The sequence below is a fragment of the Symphalangus syndactylus genome, chromosome 6 (assembly GCF_028878055.3).
Source record: "Symphalangus syndactylus isolate Jambi chromosome 6, NHGRI_mSymSyn1-v2.1_pri, whole genome shotgun sequence".
Taxonomy (NCBI): domain Eukaryota; kingdom Metazoa; phylum Chordata; class Mammalia; order Primates; family Hylobatidae; genus Symphalangus; species Symphalangus syndactylus.
The window spans coordinates 16,813,055-16,830,735 of record NC_072428.2 but is presented as its reverse complement, the minus strand read 5'-3'; positions in this window follow the sequence as shown (position 1 = coordinate 16,830,735).

The window sequence follows — 17,681 nt, the reverse complement described above, 5'->3', positions numbered from 1 at the left end:
TTTTTAGTAGAGACGAGGTTTCACCGTGTTAGCCAGGATGGCCTCAATCTCCCAACCTCGTGATCCACCTGCCTCAGCCTCCCAAAGTGCTGGGGTTACAGGTGTGAGCCACCACGCCCGGCCTCTCTTTTTAATAATATGCATGAACCAAGTCCTCCTTTTTCTTTGTATGCAATCTAATATTTTTGTTGAAAACTGTACATTTTAGATACTATATTATAGCAGCTCTTGATGCTGATCCTACCCTTGGTTTGTTTTTGCCATCATTTGATTGCTTGTTTAGTGGGCATTATGGGCATTTGCACAGTCATCATGAGATAACAGTAGTTTTAATAGGGCTCTCTGTCTCTTTTCTAACCTTTCAGTTAAGCTGTCTGCTTCTATTGTTACCACACTCAATTTTTGGGCTACAGTAATTGATGGTCGATTGATCTATATTTTTAACAATCGCTAGGGTTATAAATTACTCCACGGGCTTGATCCTATTAAATTTGAGCCCCTTTGTAAGGGCAGTTTTTGAGGACAGCTTGAGGAGTTTTGTTTTGTTTTTCCTGAACATCTGGGAGATTTTTCCTTGCTGCCTCTTTTCTCCATTCTCTCTAGCAGACTAACTGGCTTCTGGTTTACCATTTTGCTCTCGAGAAACTATCAGTCTCCTCTTAATTGCTAACAACAAAATTGCCATTTTAAAGAGTATTTTTAGTCTTGAACTTCCTTCTTATCCTGGCTTAAATAAAGTTATTCCTTTAGGAAGAGCCTCAGAGCACTCTCTCCTTATAGCTTACCTCTCCCTGAGGGCAAAATCTATGGTTCACTTTTCAGGAGCTTTCGGCAAGAACCATGGCTCACTTCTCTTGGAACGACATCCCTTCTTTATGACCAAGGTACAGATTGACTCTTCCCATCTTCTCAGCTTGCCTTTCCAAGTGCAATGCATTCCTCCCATGAGCAAGCTGAGGTGAGAGTAATCAGGGGCATCTTATTGTTAGCTGCTACACCAGACTAGAGCTTCCATCCTGAGTGGGAACTGGGTGGAGAACCCCTAATCTTTCGGCCACATTTACATTGAATTTGGTCTCAGAAATGCAGAGTTAAGGCAGAAAAAAAGATGATGGGGGCATGGGAAGAAAGAAAAACATACCCAGCCTGCCTCTCTCTGCAAGACTGACCGGAAGCTAAAGGGAGAAGCCCTGGTTTTTGGCTACATCTGATGGAATGGAGTATCTGTCATGCTTAGATGGAATGATAGAGGGAGCAAGTCTCAGCTCAAGTTTTATAGATTGGCACTATTTTTAATTGAAATTTCGCAGAATTTCTTTAATAAATAAGTTTTCATTTGCTACAATAACTTATGGCAATTTCCAGAATCTTAAATGGTTGTTTATTTTATTTTATATATTTTTTCAGTGATGATAGTTTCACAAGGAAGTGGACCTGCAGGGCTCCTCATATAAACATTTCAAATGGTTCTGGTCAATTGACTTTTAGTATTCTTAAAATAAATTTCTCACAGTGCAAGCACATAATGTCTCATTTTAACAAGGAGGGTAATGATGGACCAAGTAAAGGTGATGAGAAAGAGGTTGAAGAGGAAAGGAGTAAAGCAGAGAGAGAATAATTAAAAATTGCTTACTGTTTTTTTAAAAGATAGAGCTCTTAAAATCACTCTATTTGCAAAGTCTACTTTCCATTAAAAAAATGCACCTATGTATACCACCCAAAATGTACATATCTTGCAAATAATTCCCAAAACACCGAAGAAAGCTTTCCACAGAGACCACAGACACCATGCGTTAGAAAATTCTATATTAGGGCCGGGCGCGGTGGCTTACGCCTGTAATCCCAGCACTTTGGGAGGCCGAGGCGGGTGGATCACGGGGTCAGGAGATCGAGACCATTCTGGCTAACACGGTGAAACCCCGTCTCTATCAAAAACTCAAAAAATTAGCCGGGCGTGGTGGCGGGCACCTGTAGTCCCAGCTACTCGGAGAGGCTGAGGCAGGAGAATGGCGTGAACTCGGGAGGCGGAGCTTGCAGTGAGCCGAGATGGCGCCACTGCACTCCAGCCTGGGTGACAGAGCAAGACTCCATCTCAAAAAAAAAAAAAAAAAGAAAGAAAATTCTATATTAGACAATTGCATCTTTAAGGGCAGAAAATCTATCCTATTATCCTATTTATATTTACATTCTCTGTAAGATAAGTATTGTTCCAGGCACATGGTTGCTGTTTAGTAAAGTTTTGATGAGAAGATAAGTGAATGAACACAAAAACCAGAAAACACACACACACACACGATGGCAGCTTTTCAGGAATTTATGATCTCATTGCAGGGAGAAAAATCTTTCTACATTAAAACTTAGAAATAAGGCCGGGCATGGTGGCTTATGCCTGTAACCTAGCACTTTGAGAGGCTGAGGTGGGCCCAATGCTTGAGCTCAGGAATTCGAAATCAGCCTGGGCAACATGGTGAAACCCTACCTCTACAAAAACTCACAAAAGTTAGCTGGACGTGGTGGCATGTGCTTGTAGTCCCAGCTACTCTGGGGGCCAAGGTGGGAGGATTACCTGAGCCTGGGGAGGTCGAGGCTGTGAGGTTGTAGTCAATCATGATCATGCTGCACTTCAGCTTCAGTGACAGAGTGAGACCCTCTCTCAAAAAAAAAAAACAAAAAGAGAGGAAAAAAATAAAAGAAAAAATAACTATGAACAAACAAATAGTAAACTGATCCATGTGGGACGAAACTAGATAGAATTACTTAAAGTGAGTTTGGAGATGTTAAGAAAGTTGCTATAAAATTGAAAAAAATAGATATTAATATTTAGTTTTCACATTAAAGAGTCTGCATTTAGTTTTTATATCCAGAAATAAAAATAAAGTCACAAAATTAAAATTCCAAAGAGATAAATTGTTGCCTTTTTAAAATAAATCTTCATTTGAAATGGTGGGCATGATGGGGGAAAAAGGCAACACAAGGTGAGTGGAAATGTGTAATGAGATAAAGAAAAAATGAGAGGTTCTAAGAAATGACGTGAGAAGGTAAAATTAATCATGGTTTAACCAGCCTCAGAAAGACTTCTAAAATTCAGGCTTTTGCTTTACAGTGGCTCGTTTGCTCTCCGAGGAGTGGCCTTTAGAAACCCATTGAAGTTTAAGACATCATCTGAAGATGAGAAGCACTTTTTATTCCTTATTCCTTATTTTACCTTCACTCCTCACCACCCTCACACATGTGTTAGTGGGAGTGTGAAGATGCTGGGCAAGGTTTGCAGCAGCCATGTGTCCTCTGTGGGCAGATATAGAAGGATCACTGAAGGACAATCACTAAATTCACATCGCTTTATAATATTACCAGAGCCAAAGCAGAAAAAGGTATACTTAAATTTACTAACATTCTTTTTTCTGTGGTCACATTTTTTTTTTTTTTTTTTTTTTTTGGAGACAGAGTCTCACTCTGTCATCAGGCTGGAATGCAGAGTAGCATGATCTTGGCTCACTGCAACCTCCGCCTGCCGGGTTCAAGCGATTCTCCTGCCTCGGCATCCTGAGTAGCTGGGGCTACAGCTACGTGCCACCATGCTTGGCTAATTTTTGTATTTTTAGTATAGATGGGGTTTCACTATGTTGGCCAGGACAGTCTCGATCTCTTGACCTTGTTATCCACCCGCCTCGGCCTCTCAAAGTGCTGAGATCACAAGTGTGAGCCACCGTACCTGGCCTGTGGCCACATTTAATACAAAGACGTGTTCAATTATGATTAAATACATACATTATTTAAAACTGAGCTTGATAATCACACCAAGCTTGCAAATCACACTAAGTTTTAAGCATCTGCTATGGACTCAGTGTTTGTGCTTCTCTAATGTTTATATATTGAAGCCCTAATCCCCAAGGGGATGGTATTTTGGGGGTACTCTAGGGAGTAATTAGGTCATGAGGGTAGAGCCTTCATGATTGGGAATAGTACACTTAAACATAAGAAGAGACACAAGAGACAAACTCACTCTCAGCCACATGAGGAGATAGCAACAAGGCAGCCATCGGCAAATCAGAAACAGGGCCCTCACCAGAACTGAATCAGCCAGCCCCTTAATCTTGGACCTCAGACACAGCTTCCAGAAGCAAGAGACATAAATTGCTGTTGTTTAAGTTACCCCGTCTGTGGTATTTTCTTATAGTAGCACAAGGGGACTAAGATATCATCTACCATGGTGCCACAAGGCAGCAGGAACATAAGTAGAGATGACTATTTACTGGGCTGGTTAAATGCACACAAAACCTACACTGCTCCATGTAAGTGCATTTACTCTTTTAAAATAACCTCATTTGGTGGTAAAATGGAAGTTTGGAAACAGTGGTGATGAGCAGAACACTTCAAAGAACCTTGAAAAAAATAGGTGAGTAAAAGTTCACATCATCAAGACAAAAAATAAAGTCTTCTGGGACAAGGGCCACTTCTTATTCATCTTATTCTAAGAATAAAGCAAAGAACCAGGAAAAACATGGTCACTAAATAATTCAGTCATTGGTGTCATAGTTTATTCATTTAACAAATAGTACATTCTCCTATGGCAAACCTTCTGAATGTGAGGAAGGGGAGGAGATATAGAGAAAGGAATCTTTTTTTTAAGCAAATAGACATTTTATTTCTGTAACACAACCCACCTACCCTTTTTCCAAAGAATGAGTTCACCTAGGCCTTCAAAGCAGAGGACAAAAGTTTATAAATGACAAGGCAAGGGGTTGCTAGAAAAATAGATTATACCCAAGGCTCTCCTCTTGGAGACTGAAACCTCTGTTCCCATTGGGTCCCCCCTCAGGCCTGCCACATGTAGGGAGCTAAAGACATGGAGAGGGGCTGGAAACAGAAAAGCCAACTCCATTGAACAAAGGGGAAAGGAACCTGTCAGTGAAAAGTCCTGGGAAGGGTGTGGGGTGGAGTGAGCTTTGCTCCCAGATTGAGTGCTGGAAAAGAAAAGAGGAAGATCTAGTGATGAGGAAAGTTTTGCTGAATAAATAAGTGTACTAACCTGTAAATTCAAAGAGAGAAGGGGAAGAAAATCAGGTTTGTGAAAAAGATTTGGAAATAATCAATTTGTTTTATGTCTTTTGCTCATATTGTCAGTATCTTAGATTTACAGAACATTATCTTACCTCATAAACACATTCCAAAATGGTATTTAAATAACCATTTCATAGATGAGTAAGGCTTAAGATAGGTAATTGTCTAGCCTAGAGATCAAGTGGGACCTTGTACCCAGGTTGTGGAATCATCTTTTGTTCTCTACTGTGAAAGGCAGTGTGTCTTCACAACTGTTTAAAGAAAATCTGTCAGGGCTCTATCCTTGTCAGGTCTCTTCCAGGATAATTCAGGTCTCTTCCAGGATAATAAGTCCAGTAAAAATAATACTGTACTTGGATTTGAAAGCTCTCAGGCCCTATCTGGCATTGCTACTGAGTAGCAGTACTTCTGTGGTCACACATAGTATAATATTCAACTTCCTCATTTCTGAGAAAATGTCTTCAAGCTTCTACCCCACTCGCCTCAAGAGTCAGTCCTCTAGCATAAAGAGAGGGTAATGTGGGTTGTACTTTAATTTCTTTTTGCGTTGTCTATTTTTCAGTATTCTTTGAGGTGTTTTACTTATTGCTACTGATTCCAAAGTCTTGAATTGGGGTAACCTTAGGATCAGGGCCTGTCTGAAATTCCTGGTCATTGTGTCTTCACAAGGATTCAGAACTCTTCTGACCACTGCCATTGGAGAGGTTACTTTAGGGAAGGACACCATTTATTTTATTGTCCTATATTTTTGTTTTCCATGACCCCATTATATGAAATAGACAAGTATATAAGACTTAATTAAAGGCTTGAGAAAATGAAAAGTAATTACACCGTAGGAGTAGAAAAGAGAAATGTACCATATGATTTTCTGAGGGGATGCATTCAAGTGGTTCAGCTCTAAGGAGATATGTGAGGAGGAGGAGTGATGTGGGGAGAAGGTCAATTTACAGAAAAAGCCTATTCTCTTTCATTCATAGTTTTCCTTCCTCCAAAAACTGATCTGACCTCTGTTATTTCACCAACTCCCTCTACTCACAAAAATTTGCCTCATGCCAAGCTCCATATTCCTTGTTTCTCTTAATCAGAGTATTCCAAATTAGATTAACCTACTATGGGTATGTTGTGGGAGCTTTAGAAGGATAATCAGGCTTCCTACTTGAAGAAAAGTAAATTAATTACTTTTTTAAAGTACAGGAAAAAAATCTATTCTGCCCTGATTTGATGACAAATGATATAAATCATTTATCTATCTAGTAACTTTACATTTTAGAATGTATTGCTTTCACCCCCCCTTAAATGGTACTATTTATAACCTTAATAACCTACAGTCAGCACCTACTTATACTCTTCGTGAAAATTTGCTTTCCCCATCGACCTTGGAGTTCACTGGCTCATTTTCACATCCTTCAAACAGCAAGACCAAAATCCCTTCTTGTTCTGCTCTTCTCTTGGAGAGATCCAAGACAGTTATTTTGTGGATGTGCTTACCTTTCTGCTAACCTAACCCCTCACCCAGTGCTTTTCACCTTTGTCTACAGTTGTTATGCTGATCGGCACTGGAGCTGCAACCAATTCACTCTCGATCATCACCCAAAGTCTTGTTTCTCTTTTGCATAATCGTCATTGCCTCCACTTCTGCTAATTATTGAAAGTTCTCAAGCAGCTCAGGTGGTGATACTGAATTTACCAGCAACACATTTCAGGGCATGAGCTCTTCCTGCAGCAAGTATTTGTAGCTGGGTCACTACCTACCTCCAGTTCTTCAGTATTTATCCTTCATTTTTCTAAGTAGCTATGGTAATCTGTCCCTTCCTTACAGTTGTGTTCATAACATAAAGCTGGATTTAGGTTCTAGTGTTAACCGAGTTTGAGTTTCCACACTTAGCTCCCTGGTAGTAGAAAGTCCCTTCATCTTTATTTGTATCCTTGTCACCTTTTATCATCCCAATCTCTTTCTTGAGCTTAGAAGGTGAGGGCTGAGTCACAGTGATTTGACTAAGGATCTGTTCCCTTGTTTTACTGTTATGAAAATATGGTCAAAATGTTTAAATAAGTGAAAAAAAGCCCTAAAAATGCCATTCCCTACCAGTGGGTCCTGACTTCAGGATATTCTGGTTCATCTTTGTGTGACTTCTAACTATGCCATTTTGATTTCTAGTTGTCTTGATGCAGTAGATGATTCTGCAGCTAGTGAACCTTATAAATTCCCATTCACTTCACCTTTCAAGTCATTCAACTGATGATGCTACACTTCCCGGATCCGTATCCCACCAATATTCTGTGAAGTTCATGTACCTTTTTACAATAGAAAGAGTCCAGTTGCACATTTGGAATGCAAAGTTTTACCCACCTCAAAGTATTGTGAAAGAAGAGGTTACTGATCTAAATTCTTAGTCAAAAGTTTCCAAATCAATGGGAATTACTTGTTCTGGAACTATAACTTTTGGAGCCAAGAGCCATGAGAAATGGCCACTTGACTGGCTTTGTATTGAAGGTATACCATATTTAAAGGTTCATTTTGGGACCTTGGATTACACATCATTGCGTGTTATGCAGATTCACATTCAGTTCAAGTTTTTTATATCAGGAACACCAAAATAAGTACACACTGGAAACCAAATTTATTTGGATTATTATATCTAGAATTTTAAAGCTCCCACTCCAGTAACATATGGGCCGCTCTTACTATAATTTTCTAATATTTAAATGAGAAGGAATTATATAATGGGCTAAGCCTCTGCCACAATGCCAAGAATCTCTGATGTCTAAAAGTGGAAGAGTGAATGAAGTCATAACACCAAGGAGACCTGAGGTAACCCTCAAGAAACTCCTGATGAAGACCACTCCCTGACACTCAAGGAGCTTCCTGACTTCCCAGTATCACATGGGAGGGTTCTCCCTCCTGCCCCCTTCCTGCCATGAGCAGTTGATGGTGCCTGAGAGCCTCTTAAGACCTGCATAAACTCACATCTTTTAATAATTATTTCTCTTTTTCTATTTCTAGCAAACACACTGTTTTTACATTTATAATAGTGATATAAATTTTCCTATTTCAAGAAATTTAAATTAAAAATGAATACATATAAAAAAAGTAAATAGTAAAAGTTGTATATAACTAATAGAAAGGTTGAAACTCAAATGAGTGCATGAAAGTACTCTTGGAGCTTTATGAAAATCAAAGATTGATGCTTAAGGAATCTAAAATAAGGATAACTCCTTATCATATGACCTTGACATACTTTTTCAGCAAAAACCTTGGAGTGGTTAGTAAACAATGTAGTCATGGAGAACATACTCTGGCTTTATGGTTAAGGCCAAACACAGTTCAAATGCAATGCCTTTTTAATGAGACCTTGGGCTCAGGGTTCTCATTTGTGGAATAGGATCCTTACCTCATTAAATTGGTCTATGCATTAAGTGACATAATGCCTATAATATGAAGAATATATAGATGCTGCTTTTCCATTCCTCTTGACTACCCCTAGAATATTATATCAGCTGTTTTCATTTTCTTAATGACTTATGAATTGACAGTAGGCCACAATTATTTACATTGTAATTATTTTTGTAATATTCTTGTAAAATAAGAAAATAGTTCTATATTAAATCTCTGTATTGTTGTGGCACAGATAAATAAAAGTGTAAGTCAGTGGAAAAAATAAAATTGAAGGCCAATCATAGATGCCAGTGGACACACCGGTTGAAGCCAAGTAAGTAAACTAACAAGACCGAGAAGGGTATCCACTGGGATGTTTAAGCCCACATATATATTTCCCTGGTTCTAACAGCTAATTCCAAGTTACCACAGAGTTAAGATAATTGCTGATTCTATTTTTTGTTTGATCTTTTCTATTGACTTTATGATTTGATTTTTTTTTACTTTGTTCACAGATGATAAGTTATGTTACTTTGGTAATAAACATTGGACATTTGATTTTATGGTCAAAACATTTGATAATCTCTATCAAACAGATTATAGGGATCTATTCTTTTTCAGCGGAGGGAAAAAAGAATGTACGGTTTTATTAGTGCTTTAGTTGTTGTTGTTGTTATTGCTGTTTTGAGATGGAGTCTTGCTCTGTCACCCAGGCTGGAGTGCAGTGGTGTGACCTCGGCTCACTGCAACCTCTGTCTCCTGGGTACAAGCAATTCCCTGCCTCAGCCTCCTGAGTAGCTGCGATTACAGGCACCCGCCACCACACCTGGCTAATTTTTGTATTTTTAGTAGAGATGAGGTTTCCCCATCTTGGCCAGGCTGGTCTTGAACTCCTGACCTCATGATCCACCCATCTTGGCTTCCCAAAATGCTGAGATTACAGGTGTGAGCCACCGCACCCAGCTATTAGTGCTTGTTTTTTAACTTGTTTGCTTATTTGTCAGTTTATATCAATTAAGAATTGCATACCCATTAAGAAGGAGAACAGCTCTTTGGAATCTGAACAGGTAATTAAAAAAAAATGTTTGTGTGTACGTTTGACTTGCGGTATAAGTTGTAGAATTGAAAATATAAGTTGTCTACAATGTAGCAGAATCTTTGGGAAATAGCTAAAGCAGTGTTTACAGGGAAATTTATAAAACTAAATGCCCACAGAAGAAAGCAGGAAAGATCTAAAATCAACACCCTAACATCACAATTAAAAGAACTAGAGAAGTAAGAGCAAAGAAATTCAAAAGCTAGTAGAAGACAAGAAATAAGTAAGATCAGAGCAGAAATGAAGGAGAGACATGAAAAACTCTTCAAAAAATCAATGAATCCAAGAGCTTATTTTTTGAAAAGATTGACAAAATAGACTGCTAGCCAGACCGATAAAGAAGAAAAGGGAGAAGAATCAAATAGACACAATAGAAAATGATAAACAGGATGTCACCACTGATCCCACAGAAATACAAACTACCATCAGAGAATATTATAAACACCTCTAACGAATAAAATGGAAACTCTAGAAGAAATTGATAAATTCCTGGACACATACACCCTCCCAAGACTAAACCAGAAAGAAATCAAATCCCTGAATAGACCAATAACAAGTTCTGAAATGGAGGCAGTAATTAATAGCCTACCAACCAAAAAAAGCCCAGGACCAGGCGGATTCACAGCTGAATTCCACCAGGAGTACAAAGATGAGCTGGTCCCTACCATTCCTTCTGAAACTATTCCAAACAGTAGAAAAAGCGGGAATCCTCCCTAACTCATTTTATGAGGCCAGCATCATCCCGATACCAAAACCTGGCAGAGATACAACAAAAAAAGAAAATTTCAGGACAATATCCCTGATGAACATTGATGCAAAAATCCTCAATAAAATACTGGCAAACTGAATCCGGCAGCATATCAAAAAGCTTATCCCCCACGAACAAGTCGGCTTCATCCCTGGGATGCAAGGCTGGTTCAACATACACAAATCAATAAATGTAATCCATCACATAAACAGAACCAATGACAAAACCACATGATCTCAATAGATGCAGAAAAGGCCTTCAATAAAATGCAACACCCCTTCATGCTAAAAACTCTCAATAAACTAGGTATTGATGGAATGTATCTCAAAATAATAGTAACTATTTATGACAAACCCACAGCCAATATCATACTGAATGGGCAAAAGCTGGAAGCATTCCCTTTGAAAACCAGCCCAAGACCAGGATGCCCTCTCTCACCACTTCTATTCAATGTAGTATTGGAAGTTCTGGCCAGGACAATCAGGCAAGAGAAAGAAATAAAGGTATCCAAATAAGAAGAGTAAAAGTCAAATTTTCTGTGTTAGCAGATGACATGATTGTCTATTTAGAAAACCCCATAGTCTCAGCCCCAAATCTCCTTAAGCTGAAAAGCAACTTCTGCAAAGTCTCAGGATACAAAATCAGTGTGCAAAAATCACAAGCAACACCAATAATAGACAGAGAGCCAAATCATGAATGAACTCCCATTCACAATTGCTACTAAGAGAATAAAATACCTAGGAATACAGCTTACAAGGAATGTGAAGGACCTCTTCGAGGAGAACTACAAACCACTGCTCAAGGAAACAAGAGAGGACACAAACAAACGGAAAAACACTCCATGCTCATGGATAGGAAGAATCAATATCATGAAAACAGCCATATTGCTTAAAGTAATTTATAGATTCAATGCTATCCCCATCAAGCTACCATTGACTTTTATCATAGATTTAGAAAAAGCTACTTTAAACTTCCTATGGAACCAAAAAAGAACCCGTACAGCCAAGACAAACCTAAGCAAAAAGAACAAAGCTGGAGGCATCACACTAGCTGACTTAAGGCTACAGTAAGCAAAACATCACAGTACTGGTACCAAAACAGAGATATAGACCAATGGAACAGAACAGAGTCCTCAGAAGTAACTCCACACATCTACAACCATCTGATCTTTGACAAACCAGACAAAAACAAGCAATAGGGAAAGGATTCTCTATTTAATAAATGGTGTTGGGAAAACTGGCTATCCATATGCAGAAAAATGAAACTGGACCCCTTCCTTACACCTTATATAAAAATTAACTCAAGGTGGATTAAAGACTTCAATGTTAGACCTAAAACCATAAAAACCCTAGAAGAAAACCTAGGCAATACCATTCAGGACATAGCCATGGGCAAAGACTTTATGACTAAAACACCAAAAGCAATGGCAACAAAAGCCAAAATTGACAAATGGGATTTAATTAAACTAAAGAGCTTCTGCACAGCAAAAGAAACTACTATCAGAGTGAACAGGCAACCTACAGAATGGGAGAAAATGTTTGCAATCCATCCATCTGACAAAGGGCTAATATCCAGAATCTACAAAGAACTTTAAGAAATTTACAACAAAAAAATAAATAACCCCATCAAAAAGTGAGTGAAGGATATGAACAGACATTTCTCAAAAGAAGAGATTTATGCAGCCAACAAACATATGAAAAAAGCTCATCATCACTGGACATTAGAGAAATGCAAATCAAAACCACAATGAGATACCATCTCATGCCAGTTAGAATAGCAATCATTAAAAAGTCAGAAAACAACAGATACTGGAGAGGATGTGGAGAAAAAGGAACACTTTTACACTGTTGGTGGGAGTGTAAATTAGTTCAACCATTGTGGAAGACAGTGTGGTGATTCCTCAAGGCTCTAGAACCAGAAATACCATTTGACCCAGTAATCCCATTACTGACAGTATTATAGCCAAAGGAATATATATATCATTCCACCAGAAAGACACATGCACACATACATTTATTGCAGCACTATTCACAATAGCAAAGACTTGGAACCAACCCAAATTCCCATCAATGATAGATTGGATAAAGAAAATGTGGCATGTGTACACCATGGAATACTATGCAGCCATAAAAAAGGGTGAGTTTATTTCCTTTGTAGGGATATGGATGAAGCTGGAAACCATCATTCTCAGCAAAGTAACACCGGAACAGAAAACCAAACACTGCATATTCTTACTCATAAGTGGGAGTTGAACAAGAACACATAGACACAGGGAGGGGAACGTCACACACCGGGGGCCTGTCAGGGAATGTGGGGCTATGGGAGGGATAACATTAGGAGAAATAATGTAGATGATGGGTTGATGGGTGCAGCAAACCACCGTGGCATATGTATACCTATGTAACAAACCTGCATGTTCTGCACACATATCCCAGAACTTAACGTATAATTTTTAAAAAAAGAACAAAATATAATTTGTGCATGTGTCTGTGCATCTGTAGTTGAGTACGGCTTTTACATTTCATTATAAGTGTGAAATAGTTTCCTACCTTCAGGGGTTAAAAACTTGATTATAGTATTTCTTAAATTAGTTGTCTTCTGATTATTTTATAAATATAAATAAGCATAGATAAAAATTTAAGTATTTCAAAATTTCCCAGAAAATAAATAGAATGGACTCATAACACTTGAAAGTTACTGAAGCAAATCTTTATTGCAGACACTGATATCTTAGAAACATTTTAAGAATCCAAGAATAATCAAGACGAATTTTGCAAATTATGCTATCAATAATTTTGTATTTAAAATATTAATGATAGCTATATGTCAATTTTTTGTTTCAATATGGAGTAAAATATAAACACTTTATAAGATTATATACAAGATATATTTGCATGATTTCTAAAGTTTTGCTTTATGTGAAATTTGGATTTGTTTTTTCACTAAGAGGCAAATTAATCTGAAATTTCTAAACTTGTACTGGATTACCAATATAAGACATACAATATTCAATATCATAAAAATATAAATGTAGATTTAATTAAGTGGAATCATAATTCTGACATGCTTATAAAGTATAAATATGTTTTGTAGTATATAATAATAAATATTATTTCTAAGATCTTTCGATAACTAAAATTCATGAACTAATATTAAAATGTTAATGGATAATCTTTGGATTCTCAGCTAATTTCTTTTTTTTTTTTTTTTTTTTTGGAGACAGAGTCTCGCTCTGTCACCCAGGCTGGAGTGCAGTGGCATGGTCTCAGCTCACTGCAACCTCTGCCTCGCAGGTTCATGCCATTCTCCTGCCTCAGTCTCCCGAGTTGCTGAGACTACAGGCACCCACCACCACGCCTGGATAATTTTTTGTATTTTTTTTAGGAGAGACAGGGTTTCACCGTGTTCACCAGGATGGTCTCAGTCTCCTGACCTCATCATCCGCCCGCCTCGGCCTCCCAAAGTGCTGGGATCATAGGCACGAGCCACCGCGCCCGGCCCCCCAGATTCTTAGCTAATTTCTAAGTGATATTAAATGGGGAAAGATGGCTTATAAGCATAATTTTAATTTTATAGTTTCTTATTTGCCTGTGGTATGGAGTGGCCATCTCTTTGGGTAATGTTAACGAACCTTTTCATTCTTATCACAAAAATAGTAACAGTTTTGTAAGAAACTTTAGGTTTTTCATAAGTGAGGAATTTTTCAAAAAATTAGCCAGTTGCATAATAAAATGAAAACTAAGCACAGAAGGTTTTTCAATGAGATATAGACTCTTTGCTATGTTGAAAATATACCTAAAAGATTAAGCAATGACATTTTATTATCCCTGTAGAGTTTCTAAGGCTTACTTATCAACTAAACAGAAAAAGTCACATTTCAGTTTCATATTGATAAATATTTGGCATGACCACCCACCCTCATCACTGACCCCCTTAAATTATGCGGTGAATAAATTCATCAAAACTCAGTGAACTTTGCCAAAATATAAATTATCTGAGCTTTTTTTCAGGCTTAGGTATTTTAAACCAAGGCAAACAAAATTAACATCCCTCATACCTTCTCCTACTTGCTATGCACACTCAAGTTTCCTCCTTTTGTGTGTTTTTTTCTTACTCTAGATCAAACATATTTCATTTTAAGATAAAACTACTCTCTTTTTTCCTAGAAAAACAAAACCTCAGCTTTACATACACAAGGCTTTCCTCAATCATCATTGCTTTTCATATAGTCTCAATAACCCATGTTAGTTATAACTCTTAACTAAAATAACTATCTTTTATTGCAAAGAAAACAACCGGATAATAGTACTGGGAATTGTCTGTCATATATAATCATGATTGTAGAAGACAATCAAGCTCATAAATACACATAAGTATAGCCATTTATATCCCTTTTTCAAACTATACTACAAGGCTACAGTAACCAAAACAGCATGGTACTGGTACCACAACAGAGACATAGATCAATGGAACAGAACAGAGCCCTCAGAAATAATGCCACATATCTACAACTATCTGATCTTTGACAAACCTGACAAAAACAAGAAATGGGAAAACTATTCTCTATTTAATAAATGGTGCTGGGAAAGCTGGCTAGCCATATGTAGAAAGCTGAAACTAGATCACTTCCTTACACCTTATACAAAAATTAATTCAAGATGGATTAAAGATTTAAATGTTAGACCTAAAACCATAAAAACCCTAGAAGAAATCCTAGGCAATACCATTCAGGACATGGGCATGGGCAAGGACTTCATGTCTAAAACACCAAAAGCAATGGCAACAAAAGCCAAAATTGACAAATGGGATCTAATTAAACTAAAGAGCTTCTGCACAGCAAAAGAAACTACTATCAGAGTGAACAGGCAACCTACAGAATGGGAGAAAATTTTTGCAATCTACTCATCTCACAAAGGGCTAATATCCAGAATCTACAATGAACTCAAACAGATTTATGAGAAAAAAACAAACAACCCCATCAACAAGTGGGCAAAGGATATGAGCAGACACTTCTCAAAAGAAGACATTTATGCAGCCAAAAGACATGTGAAAAAATGCTCATCATCACTGGCCATCAGAGAAATGCAAATCAAAACCACAATGAGATACCATCTCACACCAGTTAGAATGGCAATCATTAAAAAGTCAGGAAACAACAGGTTCTGGAGAGGATGTGGAGAAATAGGAACACTTTTACACTGTTGGTGGGACTGTAAACTAGTTCAACCATTGTGGAAGTCAGTGTGGCGATTCCTCAGAGATCTAGAACTAGAAATACCATTTGACCCAGCCATCCCATTACTGGGTATATACCCAAAGGATTATAAATCATGCTGCTATGAAGACACATGCACACGTATGTTTATTGCGGCACTATTCACAATAGCAAAGACTTGGAACCAACCCAAATGTCCAACAATGATAAACTGGATTAAGAAAATGTGACACATATACACCATGGAATACTATGCAGCCATAAAAAATGATGAGTTCATGTCCTTTGTAGGGACATGGATGAAGCTGGAAACCATCATTCTCAGCAAACTATCACAAGGACAAAAAAGCAAACACCGCATATTCTTACTCATAGGTGGGAATTGAACAATGAGAACACGTGGACACAGGAAGGGGAACATCACACACCGGGGCCTGTTGTGGGGTGGGGGAGGGGCTAGGGATAGCATTAGAGATATACCTAATGTAAATGATGAGTTAATGGGTGCAGCACACCAACATGGCACATGTATATATATGTACCAAACCTGCACGTTGTGCACATGTACCCTAAAACTTAAAAAAAAAAAAAAATCCCACTGTGAGGTTGCAGGGTCAGGGTGGTCCACATTCAGTGGTTCAGGACATCTGTTGTTAAGCTCATTCTGTTCTGGGCATTTATCCCCCTTCCTCAGAGGTGAGCAGGCTGAGGCTCAGAGAGGCTGAGGGTAGTGTCCAGGATCAAACTGCATGTTCCCAAGTGCCATATGACGTAGATGGTAGAAATGGGCAGGGGAGTATAATAAATAAAAGGAGTATATGAGAAGGGCACTGTCTTCACCTCCCACCACTGTGGCCACTGACAAACCCTGGCCTGGCCATGAGCCGGCTGACACTGGTGCAAAGTGGGCTGGGCCACCCAATCCTGACACGCATGACCTGTGCCTAGCAGGGGCAGCTGGGCACCACATCTTATATCGCCATATCCCAAGCAGGAGCCCCTCCCTGGGACAGTTCACACATCACCAGCCACACAGCAGCCATCAGAGACTTTGCTATCCTAAGGGCACAAATAGCGTTTGCAGTGTCTTGGCTTTGAAGGACCCACCGTAGTTCTCCCCACACCCCTCCCGAGTCTAGGCATCTCATCCCCAGAGCCTAGACACAGGTTCCCTGCTTAACAATAAAACTTTTCCACATAGTGCTCAATCTTCAACTTCATATGCTTTATTTTTTTCCTTACCTCCATCAACTAAATAACGCCCTCTCGCCCACTGCTGCCCCCATGGGCCAGAGAAAGGTACCAAAAGGACAACAGCTACCTATGACCTTAGTTGAATGGAAGGTACCTCCTGCCCTCAGCAACCTTTTCCCTTTCCACATCACATCTCTTTCAACCCAAGAAAAAGGACTCTTCCCATACAAATCCCCAAGTGCCTTGTGTGGAGGTGCGAAATATGCTCAGTGGGGCTATTTTAGGTCGCTGGAGCATAACCCTTTTTTCCACCAAAGAAATAAAACACATTGCCATTAAAACACACTGCCATTAAAAACACCATCAGACCTTTGGTAATCTGTGTAATAATAAATGGGGCAATTACATTTTACATTATTGCCGTGGATTTCATCCTGGCACTTGAAAACTTGCTTTCAATTTTTGAACCAGAAAATACGTCTGGTGGCAGTGTATTCAAGCCATCATTTGAGCTAGAAGACTGATGATGATATAGACAGTTGAAGACCATTACAACTTCTGCTGCAGTTGCTTATCTTCTCCATCCCAATTTCTCTTAATCAAATACCTGGTATTTAAAGGATAAATGCTTGAGGGGATGGATCCCCCATTCTCCATGATGTGATTATTACCCATTGCATGTCTGTATCAAAACATCTCATGTACCCTATAAATATACACAACTACTCTGTACCCATAAAAATTAAAAAGTAAAACATTAAAAACATAAAAAAAAAATCCTAGCCTCAAGCAATCCTCCTGCCTTGGCCTCCCAAGTCCCAAGTCCCTGAGATTATGGGCATGAGCCACCACACATGGCTGTGCCAGGCCATATTCAAAGGCAAATTTTAAAAAACGAAAGAGAGAAACAGATATGGATAATTATGTTATACTATATAGGTGTACTTTTATCCACAGCAACCCTATATTTTAGTAATGTAACCAGGCAGAT